Here is a 25,838-nt window from a genome sequence, read left to right as displayed (position 1 = left end):
TGTACCCGTAGGAGCCCATCACTGCCTGTAATGGAGTGTCTTGGGAATGCTACAGCCCCCCCTTGAGGTGTTCACAGCCAACTGCACTTTTCAGCAGTTGCTATCTAGCAACCAGTATTTAGGATACGCTACGTTGTATTGTGAAGATTTTATTTATTCTCCACTGCACTTGGAAGGAAAGTCCAACATGGGTAATTCTGCAATCTTATTGGCAGAGACTGAGTTATTTATTTGAATAATTATTTAGGCACCGCCCCCCCCTGTAGCCCCATGAGCTCAGTTTTAAAAACTCAGTCTTAGAGTAGAGACTGTTTTTTCTGTTAGTGCTAAAATAAAACGGTTAAGTAAAAATGTTATTTAATTATTGTTACCTGTTTAATGGTTTTTTTCTTTGTTTTCACAGATTCTGGAGAAAACGTCGATGGGGTCTCTGTCCTCCGTGGGCACCACCCCTACCATTCCTCCCCAGAGGCCTCTTCCCTCCGAGGGAACTGCCCTGCACGGGAGCAACGCAGCCTATCTAGCAACCAGTATTTAGGATACGCTACGTTGTATTGTGAAGATTTTATTTATTTCATTTACTGTATTTTTTGGAGTATAAGACACACCTTTTTCTCCCTAAAAGAGGCTGGAAATTTGGGTGCATCTTATACTCCAAATGTAGCTTTTCCGAAGCTTTTTTCCCCAGCCCTAACAAAGTGCTAACAATCTTCCCTGCTTGCAGGCTGGTATTAATTGCTACTCCAAAGAAGGTTTTTTCCAGTCCTAATTCTTTGCAGGCTTGTTTTCATTGCTATTCCCTCTAAAAAGTTTTTCCCCCCTAGCCCTAACCAAGGGATAAAATGATGTGCCGAAACTGACCAGACTAAGGACGCTAGCCAGATGCCCTATTTTTCTCCCCCAAAACTAAGGTGTGTCTTATACAATACACTATATCCCGCCTTTATCATTTTTACAAATAATATAAAGTGGCAAACATATCCCGAATGCTACCCTCCTCCTATTTTCCCCGCAACAACAACCTTGTGAGGTGGATTGGACTGAGAGAGACTGGTTGAAGGTCACCCAGTCAACTTTCATGGGTAGGGAGGGACTAGAACTCACCGTCTCCTGTGTTCTACCCTATGCCTTAACAACTAGATATCATATAACTCTCATGTCCACCAAGAAACTGCGGAAAATTTTGGATTTCTCCTATATTGAAGCTGACTATAGATCTGAAGGTCAGCGGTTCAAATCTCATCACCGGCTCAATGTTGACTCAGCCTTCCAGCCTTCCGAGGTGGGTAAAATGAGGACCCGGATTGTGGGGGCAATAGGCTGGCTCTGTTTAAAAAGTGCTATTGCTAACATCTTGTAAGCCGCCCTGAGTCTAAGGAGGGCAGCATAAAAATCAAATAAATAAGTAAACAAACAAACAAACAAACAAATAAATATTTTACAAACAATCTAAAGTAGTTGCCATCATTGTATTTGGTGTCCACAGCCTTCATTTTTAACTTTGTCTACTGCAAATCATTTACTGTAATCCTTTTCTTTTTTTCAGACACAATTTTTCCACTTTTACTTCCTTGTGGATATATTTCTTGCTTTGTTTCTATTAATAATTGCATTACAATTATTACACAAGTCCCAGGGGTAGGCCTTTATTTCCTTTTAGTCCAACTATTCTATGAAAGATTAATTTTTATTTGATTTTTAAGGAACTAACCTTGGGATTGGAGCAAAGTAATTTTCAAGAAGGCAATGCAGATAATACACGCAATAAAGCTCAAGCACAACATAAATTTTCTCACATGTGAGAATTCCTGTGACTTCCCACAGAACCACAGCTTAGTTCTTACTCAATGCAAGAAACTGCTTTAGGCGTTTTATTTTCCTTTCCCAAGCCAAACATTCTCTATAGGGGATGAATGAATTTTGGTGGCTTAAATATGTTGTGATTCAGTCTGAGGCTCCTCAGGGAACGGCTGGAACTCTGCCGGCTCCGTGCTCAGAGGGGGAGGGGGAGGAACAGGAGGAGGAGGAGGACCAGGCAGACGGGGAAGAGGAATGTCAGAACGAGGAGGAGGGGAACAGCCTGAGACCCCCGGGGGGGAGCTCTCCCCAGCGAGTAGCCTGGAGTCATTAGATGAGAACGCACAAGCCATCATAGATATGAGGCAGAGAAGGGCAGCACAAAGAAGGGGACAATTAGCCAGGTATTTCCATCCCTAATAGGCAACAGCTGGGTTTGGGTGTGGTTCTCCTCAGAAAGGTTGAAAAGGCAGGCCCGCCCTTCCTGTATTGTGGAGAGTTATCTTTTGGGAGTCCTGTGACCTTGCTTCGATCCTTGACGTCTCTGATTCTGACTTGTGGCCTCGAAGGCTGAAAACTTGGGGGAGGCGTGGGTTTTATTATCTACAGTGGTGTGTGTGCCAGCAAGAAGCCTGTTGTATTGTCTGGTCGTCGTGACTCTTCTGTGAAGCTTCATAGCATTCCAGTTTGTATGAACAGTTTTTGTTATCTGTGTTTGTTTTCAAAGATATAAAATGACTTTGCTTTTTACCAGCATGTCTGGCTACTCTTTTTAGTTGGTGTTAACGTCTGGGGGAACCCAGACAGAACAAAATACAACTTGAAACAAAGGGAAGTTAGCATTTTAGCAATAGCATTTTAGACTTATATACCGCTTCATGGTACTTTTACAGCCCTCTCTAAGTGGTTTACAGAATCAGTCTCTTGCCCCCAACCATCTGGGTCCTCATTTTACCCACCTCAGAAGGATGGAAGGTTGAGTCAACCTTGAGCTGGTGGTGAGATTTGAACTGCTGAACTATAGCTAGCAGCTGAAGTAGCCTGCAGAGCTGCACTCTAATCACTGTGCCCCCGGAGGAAAGAAAAGATGTATGCAGACAGGACAAATCATCTCTGTGTAGATTACATGCTGCTTTTATCAGGGTATTACTGGAAATTGCTTTTTGAGATGTTCAACCAAGGATGGGTTTCACTTACCTTCCCTACCGGTTCGCAGATGTGAGTACATGCACAAAGCTTCCTTGTGCATGCTCTTTACTCACACGCGTGTAGTTCACACATGCACAAAAACATAAAAATATGGCTAAGTAGAATGGCATTATATTTGGGTGGGTGGGTGGGTGGGGCGGATGGGTCGGCCCACCCGCAGTCAGCGCTACCAGTTTGCCTGAATCGCTCTGAACTGGTAGTATAGCACATCTGTATTCAACCATACCTAAATCTAATCAGCGTTAATGGTCTCTGAAATCTCTGACAAGGAGGAATTGTGGATATGTGTTATAGGTTGTTTGATTGATTTATTGATTTATTGATTTATTGATTTATTGATTTATTGATTTATTGATTTATTGATTTATTGATTTATTGATTTATTGATTTATTGATTTATTGATTTATTGATTTATTGATTTATTGATTTATTGATTTATTTTTATGCTGCCCTTCTCCTTAGACTCAGGGCGGCTTACAATATGTTAGCAATAGCACTTTTTAACAGAGCCAGCCTATTGCCCCCACAATCCGGGTCCTCATTTTACCCACCTCGGAAGGATGGAAGGCTGAGTCAACCTTGAGCCGGTGATGAGATTTGAACCGCTGACCTACAGATCTACAGTCAGCTTCAGTGGCCTGCAGTACAGCACTCTACCTTGACTTAGGACCACAATTGGGATCAGAATTTCTGTTGTTAAGCAAGATGGTTGTCAAATGAGTCACACTCAATTTTATGATCTTTTTGTCACACTGCAATTCTTAAATGAAATCAGGTTTCCCCCATTAACTTTGCCTGCCAGAATGTTAAAGTTTGTTGCAAAATTCAAAACCAGAAGCACACACAGATGACTGATTAAACTGAATTCACAAACTTCTTTATAAGCACAATAGCCAAAGACATTTTTTTTTTTTACAAAAACATAAGCAGAGTTCTTCAAGCAGTTACAGACAGCAGAGAGTTTAGTTAGTTTCATTTCAGCAGAATTCAGAGTGAGAGAGTATGGAGTATGGACCTGGAGCCATGCCAAGCCTTAAGCTTAAGCTTTCAGTTTTGATTCTCTGCACAGACTCAGAAGCGGTTAGCTCCTATTGGCTGACTTAGTTGCTTAATTAGTTGCTATGCCTATTCATTGGCTAACTTGTTAACATGGCTCTCCCAGTCATGAATATTCTAACACTGAAGACATCTGAGAAGATGACAAAAGGCAATCATGAAAATGACAAATGCTGTCACCGGGGTAGAGTGGGTGAGAGGGAAGGGTGATTTTGTTACATTGTACTATATTAATTTGTTTGATTACTTTTGTTAGTTTTTACTGTTTTAAATGTGCTCTTTTATTCTGTAAGCCACCTTATTTATTTATTTATTTATTTATTTATTCATTCATTTATTAGATTTGTATGCCGTCCCTCTCCGAAGACTTGAGTCACCATGGGTGAAAAGGCAACAATATAAATTAAACAAACAAACAAACAAACAAATAAATATTTGTATCATCATCCAGATCCCAGGATGCTGCATAAATATATGCCAGCTGCCAAGTGCCCAACTTTGATCATGTGATGATGGGAAGGCTACAACTGCGGTAAGTGTGAGGACCAGTTGTAAGTCACTTTTTTCAGTGCCGTTGTAACTTCAAATGGTGACTAAACAAATGGTTGTAAGTCAAGAACTACCTGTACCACAGTGATACTTAATGCATCTATAAGGCTCCAAGTGCTTTGTATTAGTCTCTCCAAATGCAAATTAAGATTAAAAAGCATCATTAGCACTGCCTGTTTGATTATTTATTGGAAATATAACTTTGTTCCCAGAACTTTTTTCAAGCCTTCATGCAAGTTTTAAATAAAGCTGAGAGAAATATAGCTGATGGTGGAAGATAGCACTGATCTGCTCTGACCCAGCATTCCAAAAGAGCGTTAAAAACCTAAGAAATCAAATCGATTATGCTGAAAATCTGTTTGGAATGAAGAAATTGCAGATTGGCAGGAAATCTTAAAACTCTGGCTAAATAACAAGCAATTGGAACTGAAAAAAATGTTTCGCAATGTGCTGTGAACGCAGGTGAATTAAAATACTACTTCTGAACTTCTTCTGTTTAAAACATGGCAGGGCCTTTGGAAATGAAGACAAAATATGGGAAGAGCTGACTGCTGCTAATATGACTGAATGTTTTAATTTGGGGGCTATTGATTGTGGTTCCCAGTTCCAAGATGTGCTAATTATGCAGCAAGTCATTTCCCCTCTATTTTGTATTTAAAAGTTTGCCCACATACCCTGAGCTGCATTGGGATCACTATGTCCAGAGGACATAGATTGAACCCTACCCTTTCTAGCACTTTCCCCTACATAATCTCCTTCCAAGACTTCATTAGCAATAGTATGTAGACTCACCATATTTATGGCCTCTTTCTCAACTTCTGGTGGGCCCAGTAGGCTCATGTTTCGCCCTCCCCAGGATCCAAAGGCTTCCCTAGAGCCAGAGGAGTGTAAAAATGCCCTCTCCTATTCCCCGGAGGCTCTCTGGAAGCCAAACATGCCCTCCCAGAACCTCTGTGCAAGCCAAAAATCAGCTGGTCGGCACACACATGAACATTGGAGCTGAGCTAAGGTAACGGCTAACATGCTAGCAGATATGAATCCGCGTGCCACCTGTGGCACCTGTGCCATAGGTTTGCCATCACCGTCCTGAGATATTGGAACACCCCTATTCCTTCTTTTCATTAAGCTAGACACAATTCCAATTCCACAAAACTTTTCTTTATATGTTTTATTTATTTAATTATTAAATTTATATTGCCACCTATTCGCCCATGGCGACTCATGACTTCCAGTCCCCTAATCATCTTTGTTGCAGTTCTCTGCACTCTTTCTAGAGTCTACAGGTAGAGGTGATCAAAGGTGGATGCAGTATTCCAAGTGTGGTCTTACCAAAGTATTATAAACCTCTTGGTTCAATCCCTCTGTTAATGCAGCCTAGAACTGTATTGGGTTTTTTGGCAGCTGCAGCACACTGCTGGCTCATAGGTGATTTTCCACTAGGACCCTAAGATCCCTCTCACAGTTACTACTATTGAGCCAGGTACCATGAGTCCATGCAGTTATTTGGAGTCAAGGTTGACTTGTATCCATGTAATCACCAGGAATTAAGCTCAACTTGAAGGACCATTACATTAACTTAGGATCATATCCTAAGTGGGTCAATTACATTGTAATCAGTAAGAATCATTAGCACTGTTTTATTGTCGCTGTTAGCTGCCCCGAGTCTCCAGAGAGGGGCGGCATACAAATCCAATAAATAAATAAATAAATAAATAAATAATAATAATACTAAGTAATGCTTTTTCTTTGTTTAAAAAAGCAAACATATTTCTGGATTTTTTGTACACAAAAGGCAGGTGTACAAATCATTCAGGAAGGGGGCTATTTCTCTTTTGTCTAGATGCAACTTTGTAAACTGCCTTCAAAGTATTATTTTATTTTGTCTGAGTTCAGTTACTAAAAGCGGTGGAGAAAGATGAAACTCAGGGGAGCTACAGACCAGAGAAAGAGGTTGGGAGTTTTCCTTACATTCCGCCCCCCCCCCCCGCCACTTTTTTTGTTGTTGCAAAAATCAGATTTGTCTCAACTCTTGTTTTAGTTATGACCGAAATAAACTGGGCAGCTTTAAACAATTCCCTTCTCCCATCTCCATTGCTTAGTTCAGTGTTTCCCAGTGTTTCTGGGAGTTGAAGTCCAAATATCTTCAAGTTGCCAAGGTTTGGAAACACTGGCTTAGTTTAAAAAGAGATTAGAGTCTTACTCTGGTTTCTTCTTGATGTGGCTCAATACGATCTACACAAGTCATGGATTTTGCCTCATTGAGGGGAATAAGATAAATACAATTTGCTGTGAAGATGATATGCAAGCTTGTCTTTCACTCCGTGGGAAAGGAAGGAGTTGAGGAGGAGAAGTGTATAATCCTATGCCTTTTTGCTACTCATTCTCATAATCCTCGTTTGTCATCTTACCTGAAACATGAGCCAAATCATGATACCATTTGGAATATTATTCAAACATAAGCTTTTTTTTTTCCATTTAAACCACTAATGATGTTGCAGCCATGAATGTCAGGAAGTCTTTTGTGTTAAGCTTTCCTTAGCTACAGAAGCTTTAAACAAACCTTACGGAAAGACTGAGTGGAAAGACACTTTTGAATTAATAATTCTGCAATGCTAATATAAGAATACAGGTAATCTTCAATTTACAACAATTCATTTGGTGACCGTTTGAAGTTGCAATGGCACTGAAAAAAGTGACTTGTGACTGTTTTTCACACACTTACGACTGTTGCAGCATCTCCATGCTCATGTGATCAAAATTCTAATGTGGGAATGGATGCATATGAGCTTATTAAAGTGCGATTTTAGTTGTGACCCATTGCAAAATAATCACAAGGCTTTGGAGCATGCAGAGCATTATACTGCCTTCAGTGTTTATGATGGTCAGGAACAGAAATGAGAGAAATAACAAACATTGGATTCTTGGGCTGGAATCTGATCCTCAGAATATGAAGGGAGAAATAATGAAACAAGTCTGCCCAGAAATCAGATGCCAGCAGAGACAATGAGAATCATACCTTAACTTGAAGAGGGCGGCAGCAGACCTAATTCTCTCAATAAATCTTCAGTGAGGAATTCGTACCTTTCTGAACCAGTATAGCCTGATGACTATGATCTACGCCTTTGTAACCTTAGACCAGTGTTTCCCAACATTGGCAACTTGGAGATATCTGGATTTCAACTCCCAGAATTCCCCAGCCAGCATTCCCCAGCCAACACTGCCTTAGACTATTGTATTGTACTATTGTATGCTCTAAGTGAGACTATATTTGAGGATGTTTTAGAGACTTTAGGGTACAGTGATATGACATTTTATTACTTAGGTTTGTAATGTTACATAAAGTTGGAATCCTACCATAATGGGGCACATCCACATGTCCTGTGCTCATGCTGGCTTGACTCTAATCCATTTTAAGAAAGTTCTCTCTGGACTTTCACTTTTCAACAACAGGTTGCAAGGTATTCAATAAGATAGCAGGTTACTATGGCTTCCCATTCGAAGAATAGAATAGAATAGAATAGGATGTATATGCCCTCAGTGTACATAAGGAGAATAAAATACATTCATCAAGAATAAAAAGATACAACACTTAGTGATAGTCAAGGTTATTAATAAGCTATCAATTTGTACTAGGAAACAAAAACAATGTACAGTAAATGGAAGGCTACAAGTAACATGGTTATAGTAATGTGCGAAGAGATAGATACTAGTAAGAAAGAAAAAAAATAATAGTAATACAGTCTTAGTAAATTATTTGACAGTGTTGTGGGAATTAGTTGTTGAGCAGAGTGATGTCCTTGTGTCTAGTTGTTCTGCTGTGGAGTGTCTTATAGCGTCGTTTTGAGGGTAGTTGAAACAATTTGTGACTAAGATGTGAGAGGTCTGTAGATATTTTCACAGCCCTCTTTTTGACTTGTGCAGTATACAGATCCTCAATGGAAGGCAAGGTTGGTAGAGTTGTTTTTTCTGCAGTTCTATTGAAGTCTGTGTTTGTCTTGTTTAGTTGCAGAGCCAAACCAGTTATGGAGGTGCAGATAACAGACTCAATAATTCCTCTGTAGAACAGAATTAGCAGCTCTTTGAACAGTTTGAGCTTCCTGAGTTGGCATAGAACGAACATTCTTGGTTGTGCTTTTTTGATGACTTTTTGATGTTGGGTGTCCGTTTTAAGCCTTGAGATATGATAGAACCTAGAAATCTGAAGGACTCTACCGTTGATAGTGTGTTATCTAGTATTATAAGAGATGGTAGAATAGGAGGTTTTCTTCTACATTCCATTCCTGCTTTGCTCTCCCATCGTTTGCTTTAGGAAATCAATAATTTTCTTTCCTGCAGGCAGATCTTTCTAGACATATTTGTGTGCATGTGCATGTATATTAAAATGTACATACATGTAGGCATACCAAGCAAAATCTCACTGATGTGTTTCTTTTAATCTCTTTTAGATCCATTTTGTCACAAGTGTGCTGCTTACACAAAAATCTGTATAAACATGTTCATTCAAAATGTGGCAAAAATGCAGGTTTATTTTTTTCTTTCCCCAATCCTATTATTATTTTCTGTGCTTTTTAAAAAAAAGTGAAGCTCCAGTGATGTACCATATCATCAGTTCCCCATTTATTTATTTATTAAATTTGTATGCTGCCCCTCTCTGTAGACTCGGGGCGGCTCACAGCAGTGATAAAAGCAATGCACAATACAAATCTAATAATACGAAGTTAAAAACCCATAATTTAAAAAACATGCACACAACACACCATACATAAATTATATAGGCCTGGGGAAGATATTTTGATTCCCCCATGCCTGATGGCAGAGGTGGGTTTTGAGAAGTTTACGAAAGGCAAGGAGGGTGGGGGCAATTCTGATCTCTGGGGGAAGTTGGTTCCAGAGGGCTGGGGCCGCCACGGAGAAGGCTCTTCCCCTGGGTCCCGCCAAATGACATTGTTTAGTCGACGGGACCCGGAGAAGGCCAACTCTATGGGACCTGATTGCTCGCTGGGATTCATGCGGCAGAAGGCGGTCCCAGAGATATTCTGGTCTGATGCCATGAAGGGCTTTATAGGTCATAACCAACACTTTGAATTGTGACCGGAAACTGATCGGCAACCAATGCAGACTGTGGAGTGTTGGTGAAACATTGGCATACTTGGGGAAGCCCATGATTGCTCTCGCAGCTGCATTCTGCACGATCAAGTAATTCTGCATGAATTACTTGAAGTTTGAGGATGAGGATTGTACCCCAAATTTTACATGTATTTTGTTTAGTTGCTTTACAGAAAGCAGAAGGAAAAGTATATATGTATGTATGTATGTGTGTGTGTGTGTGTTTGTTTGTTTATTTATTGCCAAACATGTACAAGATAGTAGGTAGTGATATAAACATAAACATTAGTGAAACAGGTACAGGTAAATTAGGCAATAGGACAGGGACAGTAGGCACAATGGTGTACTTATGCACACCTCTTACAGACCTCTTAGGAATGGGTGAGGTTGACTCTAGATACTCTAAGGTTGAAGTTTTTGGGGTTTGGAGAAGAAACCACAGAGTCAGGCATTGATCACAATGTTGCTGAAGTCGTATTTTCTGCAGTTGAGTTTGGAGTGGGTTACATTAAGTTTAAATCAATTGTGTGTTCCTGTATTGTTGCAGTTGAAGCTGAAGAAATCATTGACAGATAGGAGGACAGTGATTTTATGAACTACACTTAGGTCAGATCGAAGGTGACGAAGCTGTAGGTTATCTAAGCCCAAAATTTCAAGTCTGGTGGCATAAGGTATTCTGTTGCGAGCAGAGGGGTGGAGAACTCTTCTTGTGAAATATTTTTGGACTCTCTCGATTGTATTGATATCTGATATGCAGTGCAGGTTCCAGACAGGTGATCTGTATTCAAGAATTAGTTTAGCAAATGTTTTGTATTCACAGAATACAATTCACAGGGGGGGGGGGAGATTTAAAAAATTATGCTGGCTTTCCTTTCAGCAATCTACTATTTGGAAGGCAAATATTATATTCATTGTGCTATTATTGATATTCAAGGTAATAGATACTAGAAATAATGGTAAGCGCTGCATCAGTTGTACAAGTGTTTTCCCTCCGCAAAATAGTCAATTAATTGCTGGTGTAGCTTGCAACAAATGGAAGTGTGCCATCTCAAGTGAGCAGGCATGTTCAAGTGATACAATATAGAAAACTGCAGGAAAAAAGTGCACTCAGGTTCTTTGATAGTGGGTAACACAGGGCAATTTTGGTGCTTCCACTCTTTAGGAATGACTGCCTGTCCATTGGGCTAATAAGATAAGGGAACAGTGCAATTTTTTTCCCGACAGACTTCCCACAGACTATTTATTTTATTTATTTATTTATTACTTAGATTTGTATGCCTCTCCTCTCCGAAGACTCGGGCGGCTCACAACACGTGGAAACAAATCATAAATAATCTGACAATTTAAAATATTAAAGATTTTAAAAAGACCCCATATACTAACAGACATACACACAAGCATACCATATATAAATTAAACATGCCCAGATGTTTCAGTTCCCCCATGCCTGACGGCAAAGGTGGGTTTTAAGGAGTTTACGGAAGGCAGGAAGAGTAGGGGCAGTTCTGATCTCCGGGGGGAGTTGGTTCCAGAGGGCCGGTGCCACCACAGAGAAGGCTCTTCCCCTGGGGCCCGCCAACCGACATTGTTTAGTTGACGGGACCCGGAGAAGGCCCACTCTGTGGGACCTAATCGGTCGCTGGGATTCGTGCGGCAGGAGGCGGTCTCGGAGATATTCTGGTCCAATGCCATGAAGGGCTTTAAAGGTCATAACCAACACTTTGAATTGTGACCGGAAACTGATCGGCAGCCAATGCAGACTGCGGAGTGATGGTGAAACATGGGCATACCTAGGTAAGCCCATGACTGCTCTCGCAGCTGCATTCTGCACGATCTGAAGTTTCCGAACACTAGTTTTCTAAATACATTCAAATTGTATTTTTATATTTCTATAGTTTGAGAGCATATATAGTATTTTAATTATAATTATATTACAGTTGTTTATATTATTCTAATTATGCATAAGTTTAATATTAATTTTATAAAGTCAATATGTGGGTGTTTGTGTGCATGTATACTTCATTACATTGTTAACATTAAAAACATTGGTAGTGACAATAATAGGAAAATAATATCTTTAATATTTAGCATTAATATCTTATTCTATTATAATATTTAATAGAAAGATTAAAGTTTCTATCACTGTTATACAAATACTAACAAACTGGATGGTCTGAATTAACAATGAAGAAAATTTGACAAGGCCTCTTTCTTGGTTTTCTGTAGGGGAAAAAAAAGCCAGTTCAAAAATTTAACAAACAATACACATCAGCAATCCACTGCTGGAACTATTCTTCTATATAAATCCAATAATCAGTCAATCAACAAATAATAGGCAGTGTCCTTGATTACTACCTGGCTCAGGAGTCTCCTCTTGTGAAATGAAGTTAATATAAGCCTCTTTTTCAAGGAGAAATCATGGTAGTTTTAAAGCTGCAATGAAAGTACAGAAATCTTTTTACAAGTGCAATCTTTGTGGTAGAGAAGCTAGTGCTGTCCCAAACCACACTCCACTGAAGCTCCTAAAAAGGAGTGTCCTTTTCCAGTCTCATGCCATTATGGCTTCTGATATAATTAATGTATTTGTTCAAATTAGCAAATCTATTTAAACTGTAAAATACATCATTTTAAAAAAATTAAAAATGCAATCTATAAGGAATTGCAGCAAGGACAGTGCTATCATGCTGCAAATACTTTTTAAAAAAATAGTATACCTGTGTATATCGAAGTAAAGTATTGTTATTGAGAAACCTAGGAGAATTTTTTAAAAACCCTCTTTGGATAGCATTGAAAAGACCTGTTTAGCACCAGACAGATGGGAAAACCACCGCAGATTAAATCACCAGAGCTACTCTTTAAGAACCAGTTGTACTGTGGTACTTCATTTGGTGGAGGCTCCCAAAGAAGGCAATAGGAGGAGAAACTCCTTCAGGTAATTAATCATAAACTGATTGGGGACTTCCAAAGTGAAAAACAGTAGCTCTAATTTAGGTGGGGAAAGGACCAGAAGCCAACATGGATCATAGACACTGTAATAAAATCATAATGGAGTGAGCATCTGCTGCCCCATTTTGGAGTTGTAGAAGTTTCTTCAGCACTCCCACCTCTTTCTCCCTCTCTCCTTCTCCCCACCTCCGATTAAGCATCATCTTTTTCATAAGGAATTTCAGTATACTATTGGCTTTTAGTTCATTTATCTTCCTGTAAAATTGTTCAGACCACCCATTGCTTTACTTGGACCACATGATAAAGACAGATGCCATCTTATATCAGTGAAATTTTAACTCAAATCTCCAGGTAGCCCAACTTCATGGTTTAATGTAAATACTTTAAAAAATTGAACTTTGTAGAACCATTCAGCAGAACCACACCCAGAACCACTGGGTTTTGGAATTAAATCATTCCAATAACAGTGTAGTATTTCCAAAATAAACTCAGATCATCTAATCACAAGAGTCCCACAACTGGTGGTGTAGAAAGCCTTTTTTAAAAATTAGGTCTAAAACCCAAATAAATGATTGTATCAACTCTGATGTCAATTTTATTTATGCAGGATACAAACTTTACCTTGATTTCATTCTCCTAAAGGTACATTTGTTCTCTTTTCCCATAAGGGCACAATGAAAAATTGCCTCTGCTCAAAATGCAATCCTTGGAAAGAAAAACTGATTTTGTCTCTTAGATGTGGATCCAATTTCTACACTCCCACCTCTGAAAAGCCCACCCTTCGTGTTCTGTAAATCATGAAACCTGTTTATGGGGCTTGACTTTCCTGTAGAATTTATTTCCAGATAATTATTTCAGAACAGGCAAGTCACTGTGATCAACAACAGATCAATCTAGCTGCAAAGCTATTAAAGTTGTGTTTTAGGTATTCACGAGCTTTCTTGTCCTTCTGTACTCTTTGATTATAGGGAAATGAAGTAGCTCCGCATTCATTTGACTACTCTAGGGTGACATCATAAACCAGGGAGTGTAACAGCATAAAGGCAGGAGTACTTAGGCATGTTAAACTGTATAAATAGCCCTCAGAGAGCATAAGCTCTTCTGTGCCAACAAGTATCTGAGATAAGAGTAAAGCTCTTAAACCCAGAGTAAATTTTCTGAGCACAAAACTTATACTTTTAGAGCTTTCCACCGAGGTCTTACTTATAAGTATAATATTTTAAGGCATAGATTGCAGTATAATTGAATGAAATATTTAGCTTTTTAAAAATAAACCTACTATAGTGCTTTTCCTTTCCGATTCATAGCACGTCCTTCCTACAAATGCTTCCATCTTTTACTAGAAACATTGGTCGATGCACACTTTGCAGAAATCTTTTTTCCTGATGTTATGTTCTCGCAGGGAAATCCCATAGGGGTCTAATAAGAAATAAACCCCGCTGGGTTCGTTGGATCTAACCTCTGGGTAAGTATGCCTAGCTTTGCAGCCCTGCTGCACATAATATATACTTCCCAATAGCTTCTTCATTGTTATGATGCAACTGCTCTCACCATGCGCATTGTGAGCATTGCAAAACAGATCAAAATGTGGCAGATTTCAGCAGTAGGTCACACAAATTGGAAATAATCTTGCAGTTACAGGCCTTTCCTGTTGACATGACTGCACACATTGGTGCTCATGCTTCCTAAAGTCAGTGAATTTACTGTTGCTTTTAGACCAGGCACCCAGAAAATGTCTAGCTCCTTGGAAGTTTAACTAGAAAATTAATAATGATGAACAAGACTCATTGGACTCATAGGCTCAGCTACCTATTATATCCCTGCAAAAAGCAGCAGTGCCAAATAGAAATGTTGATTTCAGGGACGCTGACTTCACATAAAGCAATGGTTTTTAAGAGTTTCACCACAATTAATGAATGAAATCTTATTTTCCCAGCATACAAAGCTGAAATAACATAATATGGGAAGTACAGTCTTGCTATGAATGCTTTGCACAGCCCAAATACATACCAAAGCACAGAGTTCATTTACATATGCCAAGCCTAGGTAACATTCCAAAAATTTCCTTTTCTATGATTGCAGCAGGTGTCTTCTTCCAGTTATTTCCATACAGTCAGTAACTGTTAGGTAGATTACAGAAAATTGACGGAAGCATGTCAAAACATAAAGGTAGGCAAAGACAGCAAAGAACAGGGGACCAAAATAGGAAGTGGCACATCAGTGGTGTTTTCACAAAGGGTGAAAACTTGGAAAGATGGAAATGATTTTAAACTTAATTAACCCAGGACAGATACTTTCCCACAACTTTTGCAAAAAAAAGAAAAGAAAGCCCAGATTATAATGAGGAAGCCATAGATCCTTGATGGCAAACCTGTGGCACACCAAGCCATATCTGAGGGCACAAAAGGTATTGCGCTGTGCCAGTTCCAGTGCGCATGGATGTGCTGGCCAGCTGATCTTTGGCCTTCCAAAGGCTAGGGGGGGTCATTTTCGCCTTACCAGGCTTCAGGAAAGCCTCCAGAGCCTGTGGATAGTGTAAAAATAGACCCAACGGGCCTAATGGAAATTCAGAAATGAACTTCTGGTTGGGCTGTTCTTCACCCTCCCCAGATTAGATTAGATTAGATTAGATTTATTGGATTTATATGCCGCCCCTCTCCGCAAACTCAGGGCGGCTCACAACAAGGTAAAAACAATACATAATAACAAATCCAATACCCACCAATCCAATTACAATTTAAGCTAACAATTCATAAAAAACAACCCCAGAATATAAAAAAAACAAGCACACAATCAATCTAACACCAAAACAACTTGGGCAAGGGGAAGATCTTTCAGTTCCCCCATGCCTGACGGCAGAGGTGAGTTTTAAGAAGTTTGCGAAAGGCAAGGAGGGTGGGGGCAATCCTAATCTCAGGGGGGAGCTGGTTCCAGAGGGTCGGAGCCACCACAGAGAAGGCTCTTCCCCTGGGTCCCGCCAGACGGCATTGTTTAGTCGACGGGACCCGGAGAAGGCCAACTCTGTGGGACCGAACCGGTCGCTTGGATTCGTGCGACAGAAGGCGGTCCCGGAGATATTCTGGTCCGGTGCCATGAACGGCTTTATAGGTCATAACCAACACTTTGAATTGTGACCGGAAACTGATCGGCAACCAATGCAGACTGCGGAGTGTTGGAGTGATATGGGCATATTTAGAGAAGCCCATAATTGCTCTCGCAGCTGCATTCTGCACGATCTGAAGTTTCTGAACACTTTTCAAAGGTAGCCCCATGTAGAGAGCGTTACAGTAGTCGAGCCTCGAGGTGATGAGGGCATGAGTGACTGTGAGCAATGACTCCCGGTCCAAATAGGGCCGCAACTGGCGCACCAGGCGAACCTGGGCAAATGCCCCCCTCGCCACAGTTGAAAGATGTTTCTCTAATGTGAGCTGTGGGTCGAGGAGGACGCCCAAGTTGCGGACCCTCTCTGAGGGGGTCAATAATTTCCCCCCCCCAGGGTAATGGATGGACAGATAGAATTGTCCTTGGGAGGCAAGACCCACAGTCACCCCGTCTTGTCTGGATTGAGTTTGATGACACCCATCCAGGCCCCAACAGCCTCCAGGCACCGGCATATCACTTCCACTGCTTCGTTGACTGGACATGGGGTGGAGATGTATAACTGGGCTTCAGGAAAACCTCTGGAGCCTTTGCATGGTGAAAAATGGAACCAACAGGCCTACTGGAAGCAGGGGAAGGGCATTGCATTATGGATGAGGACATGTGCTCCCTTTTGGCACCCCAGTAAAAAAGGTTCGCCATCACTGTTATATAGTCAGAATACCACAAAGAATTATACCTATGGATTATGAATATCCTATAAAACAGGCATTTTGATATTAATATTTTTTCGATGGGGACCGTTGGTTCTGAAACCCCAAGAACTGAAAGCCAAAGATTTCTTGTATGGGAATTCCACTTGATTTTGACTACAAACACCATTAGTGGATTTTATTATATTTTAAAATGCAAATACTGTTTCCCAGTAAATTGAAGTAATTATAACATTCAGAAAAGCAGAGATTCCTATGTATTTTGAGATGATCAATATTTTGTTCCAGATGACTATCCAATGATGCCCAAAATTTTGATGCTTGCTAAGATAGTAGTTGTTCCTTTATCTATAGTTAGATTTGCAACAATGCAATTTTTAAGAATGCTGAACTATAAACATTTTACTGTATTATCCAACAAAATGACTTTTCTTTACCTTATCTATTACATGTGGTTGACAGTTTTTATTCTGACATTATTTGCTGAGATTTTTCTTCCAATTGTGGATTTTTTTCCAGAGTCTGAAAACTCTTACCATTTACTCTGTGCATTATCTAAATACCTTGTTTACTTTTGTGTATTTTAAAACCCAGGTGTCTTTTAAGAGAGGCAAAAACTGATCTTCTAAGAAAGGTATGGTATTAGCTTTTGATCCACAGCTTTCTGAGAGAGAGATATGATTATATATAACTATATTCTTTATGCCATATTTTAACTCCAAGAATATTATTAGTAAATTTTGAGGTTATTCAACTAGTGACCCAATCAAACATGTAGAAACTTTGGCCTTTGAGTTAATTAAATGTGGGTTAATAATATATTATAAGGAAATCATTGTTCTTATTACTATTATTAGATAGTTACCCAAATTATAGCTTCAAAGGAATGCAGAGCATGGAGAAACTCAGGATTAAATTATGCATTTGAACTATAGGCCAGTTTTTACTGTTCAGGCAGTTCACTGCTAAGAGAAATTGTGTGTCATTGAAATTAAATGCTTTTCTGAGGATGGAAAGCTCTAGTTTTTTAATGAAATTACCGAGTGTGGAATAGTGAAATGATTAAAATCTGTATTCCGGGAATGTGGCAGCACGCACACACACAAAATCAATAAGTGCTAGCACAATTTTGCTGCTGAAAGTGAATACTAGGAATGAAACACACTACCACCAATTGCACAATTAAAATTGTAGGTCATTAACTCAGATTTTGTCATCAACTTGCTAAGACATTATTTCTACTTTTTTTTTCTTTTGGAATACATTTTCCTGTGTAATGAGGAGCTTTTCAGATAGCCTTGTTAGATGGATAGGATATTTAGCCCTTCCCCCAGTGGTTCTTGCATTGCAATCATTGTGCTTGCACTTATTATGTTACAAATGACCGAGGTAAGGCTGACATTCTCATTGAATGCAAAAAGACCTAGCCTGCCAAGAGTTATTTTTTTTCTCCTAATGAAGCAGCTTTGTGAAATCTCTCTGTGCGCTAATACTAATGAAGATCCTCCAGCACAATTAAAATCACAGCCAGGGTCTGAAGAGGAAACCCAGGACAATGGTATCTACATATGCATATAATTTTGATGTTGCAACCAGCTTTTGTTCAGAACTGATGTTTTTAAAAAACCCTGCAGATTTTAGAGGGCCCTACTCATTGCAAACAATTGTTAGCAATTTGCATGCTCCAATTTCAGAGTGCCAAAACCAATAATATCCTCTTGCACTTTGCTATTTCTAGTCAAAAATCTCTTCTCCCTTGTAGGTTTAAGGTTATATGTTTTATAGTTTACAGGAAGCAATGTTTTGCTTGCAGTGTACTTTAACCCTGTCTTAAGATGACTTTAATCTAATGCCAGAAGAGGTTTTAGAAACTAGTGAAACAGAAAACTGATTTAATTTTTTTAAGAAGTATTTTGCATTCCCCCCCCTCCCCGGGAAATGACACAGAGAAATGTAATTATATGGGGAAGTGGTAAATAACTACCACTTCCTCATATATTAGAATACATTTATAAATAAGATAAAGGCCAAGACTTGGATACTGAAAAAACACACTTTGCCATCTTGCTGTGGTCTTAATGAGGATGCAAAATGCTACTTGAAAGAATTGCCGGGGCGTTTTTTTGGATAGCCTTTCGTTTAAAGGAGACTATTATTGGCCGGGGGAAGTTAGCATTTGTCGGCTGGGGAGGGGCGGGCGATGGAAGGGGTGGTGGTGGCCAGCTTACTCCGAGTGTGCCTGCATGACTTGGATACCCTGCCCACTCCTACTCCGGAGAGAATCGGATCTGCTCCTTTCTGCGCCGGTGGTTTACACCCCTCACCCCAATATACACTTCCCTAAAAAAAAAATGTTAGTGACCACGTTTCCCTCCCCAGGATGCGTTCGCTTCGGGACCCCGTCTGAGGGAATCCGCGTCTGGCCAAGCCCTTTCCTTTTTGGGGGGAGGAGGAGGGGGGCGAGTCCCCAAAACAAAGCGGCTCAACTTTCTTCCAACTTGAGAGGATGCTCCTCGAGGGGTCCGAAACGGGAAGCAAAGCAAAGGGGGCGAACTTTGAAGCAGCCACGGCACACACACACACACACACATACCCTCATGGGCCTGCTGTTGCGGCTTCTCTGGCCCGGCAGGTCACGTTCTTGCCGAAGCTGAAATGAGATAATTCTTTCTCTTTCTCTCCTCTCACTATCTCTCCCCCCCCTTCACACACACACACACACACATCCCCGGTCTCTTTAACAGCAACTTTCATTGTTAGAAAGAAGAGGAGCGAGTTAGGTTGACGTCACTTTGGGTCGGCGAAGCCTTCGCCTAGAAGTGAAGCTGAATTAAAACCTTGAGGGAAGAGAGAGCGAGCGAGAATCGGCTTCAAGCCGCCGCCGTCGGCTTGGAACGGACTGGGGGAGAAAAAAGCAAGAGCCGGAGCGGGAACGAGGCGTGTGTTATCTATCATGAATCCTTCGAGTTAGATTCACACACACACACACCCTCCTTTCTCTCTCTCTCTCTCTCTTCCAACTCCCCCCCCCTCCCCTCCTTCCCCGGCCCGGTCTTTCTTCACTCCCTTCTCCAGCCAGTTTGGAGGAAGGCAGCGTTTCCCAGCATCCAGAATTACACGCGAGAGGAGCGCGCGCGCGCGTGTATTTGGAAAGGGAGCGAGGGGAGCCCTCGCTTCGGCGCCTCAATCGCAAAAGGTGAGTCGGAATCGATTCCGGAGGAGGAGGAGGAGGAAAGGTGGCCTCAAAAGGGTGCGCGGGGGGGGGGGGACGGACCGCAAGTTGTGCTGCTGGCCGGAGTCGCCCCAAGCCGCGGCGGGAGCGGCAGGGAGGGGAAAAAAATGAGACGGGGGTGGAGAGAGAGAAGCAGCTTCGGGGAAGTCTTTGGCGGTCCTCTGTGGGCAGTTCTTTGTTGCCTGGCCGCCGCTTGGCTTCTTGTGCATCCGAGGGGCGTTCGCTCGGGTGCCGGCTTATCTTTCAGCCTCTCCACATCCAGAGAGAAAGAGACGGGGGGGGGGGGGGGGGACTACCAGTCGCCGGCTCGGCGCGCCTGCCGTAGCTGTGGCTCAACTAGTAGAGCAAAGTGAAACTGACCTTGTGCCCGGGAGAGACAGCGGGAGGGGCGGGTAGTTGAAGACGGGGCGTTGGAGTGGCGGCTCCGCGCTGGGGGGGGGGGGGGGACCTTTAATACCAGGCGGTGTATGTGTACACACACACACACACAGAGCGGAGTGTTAAAGGTGTTGCCAAATTATGGCAACACCTTACCACTAACCCCCACCCCGTGGCTCGCAATAAAAGTCTCCCACTCGGGAGTCTTTTTTCGGCGCCTGCCCACCGGCGACCTTCCTCGCCTCAGAGCCGCCGCTGCGGGGTTTTGTTTTTTCTTTCCTGCGCCCTCTCGCCCTGTCTTTGAGTCGCTCCTTCCTCCTTCGTTTGCTCAGGCGACTTGGAGCGTGACAGCCAAGCCTCAGCTATGGGGCGGTTGCTTTCTCTCTCTCTCTCCCTTCTTTGGCTTTCCCCCTTCACCGCCACCGCCGCGAGTGGGAGAAGGGACACACACCCCTCACTCCGTCCCTGGGGAAGGAGGGCCGCCCGCCTCGAGGTCCCCGGCCGTGCCCACCTCCTTTCCTCTCCCCTCCGCTTTCACAGTCAACTCCCCCTCCCGCCCTCACGCTTTCCAATGCTTTTTTTTCTGTTTTTTTTAAAAACGCCTTGAATCCGAGGCTGCGGCCGCTTTGCAAAAAAAAAGGGGAAAAAGCGGGGTGTGGGTGAAGCTTAAGAAGGATGGAGATTTGGGGCGGGGGGGGGGCGGGAGTCGTGGCTGCTTCTCAGGGCATTTGCTTCTTTCTTTTCTCCCAACAACCCCTCTTCTTCTTCTCCCGCTCCCCCTCCTCCTTCCCAGGTCTTTTGTGTGTGTGTTGCTTCCTTATAAAGCCGGAGACGCAGCTGCTGCCTTTAGCCGAGTTGTTGAAATTTATCCCTTTGTGTATATTACAATATCCTCCATTTTTCTGCCCTCTAAACAACAAGCCTTTCGCCATCTTGGGCTTTTAAAAAAAAATAATTCAACTCTCCGGGTTGCGCGTGGGTTATGTACGTCTTTTAAAGGATGAGGGGATGAAACGGTTCAAGTCCTGGTGAATAACCCGCAAAGTTTTAGGCAATCTTACAAGGACGGATACTGACGTCATGTAAAGTTTAAAAGGGATTCCCCCCCCCCTCTTTTTTCCCCCTACTACAACGTTTGCGTTCTTGGATGTTTGTTTTCTTCCAGAGGATTTCTGGTCGAGCAAGTTTGAAACTGCGATTGAAGGTTATAATTTTACATTTATAAAATGTACTGAAGGAGTTTGTACGGCCTGAATTTTTGGGACAGGTGGAGAAAGAATTGGTTTTCTTTTTTTTAAATAGGGCAGACTGTATTCTTGGTGGTGTTTCAGTTTTCACCCATAGATATTTTTTTTGTTAATTACAAGGTTTAAATGGTAATACCGGTATTATACAAAGGGCAAGACTTGAGTAGAAAATAAGTATTTTCATTTGCAAATATACTGTATTTTTGTGCTTGAACCATGTATTAGTGAGGATAGTGCTTAATAATCTTCCTGGCATAATTTGAGGGCAGAAAAAAGTATATCAGACTTTGCAGCTATTTCCCCCCCAAAAAAGTGTGTGGATTGTTTTTCTTAACTTTTACCAATACCATACCCTGCCCCCATTCGGGAAAAGACCTGTGGATTGTGTCCCAGATGCTATGGCTATCAAAATACTATTAGTATGCTAAGTTCCCAATTGCTCCCTAACAAGATTAAAACACAAAACATCTTAGTTGCATCATCTCACCTTGATGTCTTTGCTTGTGAAAAGGGAGACCTGAAAAAGTATTACTCTGTTCAATTTATTTCTCAACAAAACACCCCTTTTCATTTTAAAAAGTTACCCAGATCAGAGGGCAGAACTTAATGAAACATTGAGCACTTCATAAATAATAAAATCATTAAGTGGGCTTCTTCTTTCCTGCTTCTTGCATTTGTTTTTATTTAATCTAACATCTCAGTATCATCTGCATTAGCATCTCATGAAATTCCTTGTGTTTAATGTGCATTTCCTTTGTTTTTGTGGGAAGAGGAAAAGAAAAGAAAAACCCTACCATTTACTACAGTTAAATGGAAATTAAAAGGAACCATTTTAGTATGTCAAGAAGTTTTTTCTTCAATTCAGTTAAAAGTGAACGACAGATTGAGTATATTTTTGTGCTTGATTTAGAAGTATGCTTTCATGTTTACAAAATTAAACTATTTACATTGATAAGTCTTTTCCTTTCTTGCCTGCCCCCTTTTTTCCTTTATTTCTTTGAAAAGAATCCACTTCAGAAAGCTTGGTTGAATTGAATGGCTGTCAGTTATGTGGATCTTAGGTAGATGAAAACATTGAAATAGTTAAAAGCACATAGAACAGATGGCTTTAAATTATACATGCAAAAATGCCTGGAAGATTTGACAGATTATAAATGGTGAGCCACAGAAGATAAGCAGTTTAAGAAAATGGTAGTTAATACATTTGATACCTCACACCTATAGTAAACCTTACCCATATTTTATGATGCATAATCAGTAAAGAATGAAATCCTGAGAAAATTAGAGTTGTAACAATTTTCCATGGGAGAGTTGGAAGTCTTAAATATTAAGAGTTTCATTTCAAATGTTCAAATTCAAATCACTTAGATCTGTTTTGGCAAGAAATCATTTTATTTTTAATTCTTGGAGTAATGTTGATCTTGAAATGCTGTAATAACATAACCTGTTAATGCATGCCTCTGTACATTTGTGCCTGAAAGTGGTAATAGATAGTAAATGTAAGGGTTTGAAATTTTGGAGTTGTTGGTTTTTTTTTTCTTTTAATGGGTGATTAGCTGTACTGTTGTTATTCTCTTAAATTAGAACATAAATATATTCTAAGCAATATGTTCCTTGAACTTTTTAACTGCACAATATGTACCTACTATACTTTAGTTATCCATTCCAACTAAAACCCAGTTTTAAAGTTAGCTGTAGTAAGGTACACATCATGACATTGTTAAGATTTCTGTTTGTGTGTATTGTATGTATGTGAGTTTGTGTATCTGGGAGATAATTAGTTATAGATTATATCTGGATGTTAATTTCTTCTTTAAAATGAGTACCAGCACTTTTAAAGTAAGTTTGTCAGCACTTAAATAATGCACCTGTGTAGAATAAACTATTACAACTTTGGTGTAATGGTAAAAGATAAGAGCTGCCACACAAATAGCTGGTTTTGATTATGTTCTGATTTGCTTCTTCAAAAGGCCCTTATTTCAAATTTAGATACAGGGGCAGTGGAAACATTTGCTTTTTGGGTGCCTTTCTCCTTTTCTCCCCTCATTTCTTTGTTTTCATGTTTATTATAAAACCGCAGTGCAAAGGAGCAGATGTTTTGCCAAACATCCTGATGTGTTGCTTTTTCTTAGGGGAGCATAACTGTTCCTTCTGATGCATCAGCCTGACAGCTGGTTGATTTCATGGAGCTGCTAAGAAGCCATTAGTGGTGTCACTGAATTGAAACAGAACAGTCACTCCCAGCTTGAACTGCAATTGTTAATGTCTTTGTTGTACTTTTATGTTCCTACCCAAGATGTGGAATATCACAGTTGCAAGGGAGGCCTATCTTTCTTTTGGATCTCTGTAAATTACTGGAAAGATGTGCTGTGATTTGATTGTGTCTAGATGCTCAATAATAATCTTTCTTATTTTTTCCTGGAATATAAAGAGTTTGTTCCTAAAGATGTAGCATAAAAGACTTTATAAGAAGGACACAGTAGGATAAAAATAGTCTCAGTACTGACACCATTCTCCTTCTAGCATTCATAGGTAGAGGTATAGTGGCTAAGATTGGCTACATGCTGTTATTTATTTTCAAGAGTGCATTTTCATCTTTAAAAGTAATTATCACAATCCAGTGCAGTTCGGCACACTTAAGTCCCATGGAAAACAATAGGTCTTGTATGTAATAGATTAAGGCCTAAAGTGCAATAAAATTCGCAGATTTTCTCTGTTACAGGATTAGAAGTATATTTGTCTTTATTGTAGTGAGCTGAATATTGGGAAGGTACTAATCTGCTTTCTAGGAGGAGAAGCATTAGCAGAAATGTCTGTATTTGGAAATTGTAGTTGAGGCTTTCCAATGTTATTGCCTTGAGGGATTTGCTAGTTGGTCGTTTATATTGAACACTTTTTGACAACAAATCTCTGATCTTTTCTTTTTAAAATAAATGTATTTAAAAATGCTGTGAGAGGCAGGAAAAATGCTGACAAGGTTAGTAAGACGGACAATTATGTATTCGCATTGGAAGGCAGCTTGAAAATTGATCTGCAAATGAATCCGTGCTTTAATGAAATCAAGCAATGGAGAAGGTGCATATTTCTATAAGATAGATTGTTAAGAAAACAATTTCATATGCACTGTTTATAGCTGGGGAGAAACCAACTTGAGAGAATTATTAAAATAAGAATAGCATTTGTATAGCACATTGCAAGTATTAATTTTGTAGCTGCTGAACTGGGATTCGAAGGAGGATCTTACAGCTCAGGGCACAGTCCTATTCACAATCACTGGGCCCTAGCTAATAGTAAAGGCAGAAAGAGAAAGACTTGGTTCTAGTGATCCATAGCTCATTGAGAGAGTCTGTGCTTTGCATGTAGATATCCTAGCATCTTTAGTTAAAAAGATCAACTACCATGTTTCCCCTTAAATAAGATCCTGTCATTTTTTTTGAACCCTGAAATACGTGTTTGGTCTTATTGTGATGCAGTCAAAAGCCCAATTGGGCTTATTATCAGAGGATGTCTTATTTTGGGGAAAACAGGGTAGGGGTTGCTATTAAAACTCAGAACAGTCAGTGTCAAACAGAATAGAAAGCTATGCCAGTTGCTTAATTCTTGGGATCTTGCTTGAGCAGTTTTCAAGATGGTTCATTATTTTGTGTATGTTTTGTATATATGTGGGTGTGAAGGTTCTAGATATAAGTAAACTTATAGTAAAGTAGGCCCATGAATCCAAGGCCCATTAAGTTGTTCAAGTTCGCAATCCAATAAGGTTCATTGGGTCTTTCATTTGATTGACTATGTTAAATCTAGAAGTTCATCTTGATTTTTCTTGTTGAAACTGGGATCCATTTTTATTTTGAATAGGTGACCCTGACAAACCTTGCTTGCACCAATAGTAACTTTATTAGTTATGGGGCAGTTTCCCATCCTGACAGGAGGCAGAGACACTATTGGGGACTTTTCTCCTTAAATTATGTACCTGTCATATATCGTACGCATATCAGGTGTGCTTTGGAAGAGTTACCAGGAAAATCAAGAAGTCCAGAAAATTCAAAATTACCTCAATATTCATTAGGTAATTAAAACCTTTCTTACTCCTGGTGTAAAAAGCAAAAGGATATCTGCTAACTACAGTATAATTGTAATACAATATATAATTTGATCCTATGTTTAGCTAGAAAGAAATTTATTTCAGCCTGAAAATTTTATTTGTTTTAGAGTTATTAAATCTATCTACCACACACCTTGTGACAATAATGTATGATTAGAATGTTCACAGTAAGATATAAATAATCAGGTTGCACAAGTCACGTAACAACATTACATAAACATCCCAAAGCCCTCTAAAATAGATAAGTTTATAACTTCTGGAAAGCTCTTTTGCATGAAATCAATTTTACTCTTGGAGTTGTCATTCCAGGAGGCTCAAAATATCCCAGAGAAATAAGACCTTAGCCTCTCTCACCCAATGAAATGCTGCACTACCAACAGCTTTTCCCCAGAAAGATGCTTTCAGT

The 25,838-nt window shown here is 40.4% G+C and overlaps 1 protein-coding gene and 1 long non-coding RNA gene across 6 annotated transcripts in view; one reads left to right on the top strand and one right to left on the bottom strand.

Annotated features, from left to right (window-relative positions):
• Window positions 1-11,779: 11,779 nt before the first annotated feature.
• On the bottom strand, window positions 11,780-19,143 carry LOC139159787 (uncharacterized). Its single transcript, XR_011557850.1, has 4 exons — window positions 19,070-19,143; window positions 14,675-14,784; window positions 12,074-12,151; window positions 11,780-11,938 (listed from the first exon to the last, which is right to left on the bottom strand). It is a non-coding gene; the product is annotated as an uncharacterized lncRNA (long non-coding RNA).
• A 144-nt stretch (window positions 19,144-19,287) lies between these two features.
• The window catches only part of BAZ2B (bromodomain adjacent to zinc finger domain 2B), a 318,653-nt gene continuing 312,102 nt past the window's right edge, over window positions 19,288-25,838 (top strand). For 2 of the 5 annotated variants that reach the window (XM_070731601.1, XM_070731595.1), the window contains exon 1: window positions 19,319-19,672. The gene's annotated coding sequence lies outside the window, so the exon portion shown is untranslated. Of the gene's footprint in view, window positions 19,673-21,275; window positions 21,291-25,838 lie in introns of those variants that run through there. The other 3 variants (XM_070731603.1, XM_070731584.1, XM_070731585.1) reach the window with 3 other exon arrangements.

Source organism: Erythrolamprus reginae, chromosome 1, assembly GCF_031021105.1.
Source record: "Erythrolamprus reginae isolate rEryReg1 chromosome 1, rEryReg1.hap1, whole genome shotgun sequence".
Taxonomy (NCBI): Eukaryota; Metazoa; Chordata; class Lepidosauria; order Squamata; family Dipsadidae; genus Erythrolamprus; species Erythrolamprus reginae.
Note: the sequence above shows the minus strand (reverse complement) of the source record. Positions and strands in the feature narration are given on the sequence as shown.